Source organism: Callospermophilus lateralis, chromosome 15 (genome assembly GCF_048772815.1).
Source record: "Callospermophilus lateralis isolate mCalLat2 chromosome 15, mCalLat2.hap1, whole genome shotgun sequence".
NCBI classification, from domain to species: Eukaryota; Metazoa; Chordata; class Mammalia; order Rodentia; family Sciuridae; genus Callospermophilus; species Callospermophilus lateralis.
In genome coordinates, this window is record NC_135319.1 from 78,911,734 (window position 1) to 78,913,417 (window position 1,684).

Here is a 1,684-nt window from a genome sequence, read left to right on the forward strand (position 1 = left end):
TTGCTTAGGTTAAGACGGGAACCTCTTAGTCATTTGAAGCAGAAAGATCCTGAATACAGACCCAGCTAGTCTGGACAGCTGGTTTAATTTGTTTAGGTAACGTGAAATCCCAGGAGTGGATGGAGTAAGGTCTCACCATCCGGGCCCACAACGGAGGGGGAATGGGATTTGTAAAACCAGAAGACACTTCACAGCATCTGGTCCAACCCCCTCATTTTGCAAGTGAGGAACCACAGCCTCTATCAGGGTCACAGCATCAGGGTGAGGACGAGGGACTCAGGATTTGTGTTGCAGACTCTCTGCCACCATGGGGCAGGTGTGGCCCCTACCTGAGTGAAGAAGCCACACTATCTGCCCTGTAGTGGGTGGAGCTCTGAGGTAAGAGAAGGTTCAAGTTCCCCTGAGCTGATGTGGCTCCATGGTTAGAGGGAATCATGTGGTTTGGGAGCTGGAGACCTCACTGTGTGACTTCCTGGGTCCCTTCTCCTTTGGATTTTCAACCACCTCTTTCATCTGTCTCTGGGTATGCCTTGTACTCCTTTTCCATTATACAGTAACCTGTCATTCCCCTTCTCTGCTCCCCTGGCGGGGTGGGGGGGTGGGGGGAATGAAGCCCAAGGGTGAGCAGTGTCCCCTGAAAACACCCCCTGCCTCCCCCCTGCCCCATGCACTGCATATTTAGATTCCCTGCAATTCCAAGAAAGGCCCAGAACAGCACCTTCATGAGCATGACTTGGGTTGTTTCAGGCTTTCCTGTAAATCAGAAGCAGCAACGTTTCCTGGGTGATTTTGATTTTTAGGGCAGCTCTTAACCTGCCCTGCCAATCCCCTGAGTGTCGAATCTGAGAAGTGTGCTGTTCTTGCAGCTGGGGACTCACATTATGCCCCAGCAGAAGTGGCGGAGCGTGTCAGACAAGGAGAGAAGTCATCTGGGTGTAATGCAGGTTGAGGGAGCTCTGTGAGCAGCTTGAGATGACCTCACAGCTAAAATTAGAAGTAAATCTCAGGTGTGTGCTCTTACGGAATCAGTTACCTTATTGGTCTATTGTTTCTTACAAAAATTCACTTTCTTTACACCACCCTCAAGGCCTCATGGCATTGAATATTACCCAGACTAGGAGAATTCTTCAACCATAAAAATTAAAAAAAAAATAGCTTTTATCCCTCAGCTAGATTGCTGATTCCATATAATGTAGAAAATGCAGACTTTCTTCAACTGTCTCAGCTAGGAAAAGTTTGGGTGACTTGCTAGGTTTCAGAAAATGAGGTCATTGAGCTCAAATCTTCAACTTGTCAGCTTCTAACTCCTCATGAAGATAATGCAGACCCCCGAAAGGGGAGTCATTTTACCCAGGCACAAGTGGCCAGCCGGGCTGAGCGCCAGGACTCTGAACTCTGCAGAGCCCTCTCAGGGGCTGTAGAGGAGCCGGAGTGGGTTGGGGGCAGGTGTGGTATTCTGGAGAAGATGGCTGCGGAAAGTCCAAGTCGTTGGAGTAAAGTGACTTTTTGGGAATCGGTGTCTTCTCCAGGTGACTGTATGGTGGCAAAGAGGGGCCTCCAAGGGTCCTATTTGTGGCCTCAAAAAGCTAAGTAGTTGTCATCTCCTTCGATGGCATGACTTGAACTGTTCACAGGACTCATTACTGATGCTGCTTTTCTTTTCCTGGCCTGTAGTTACGTCAAC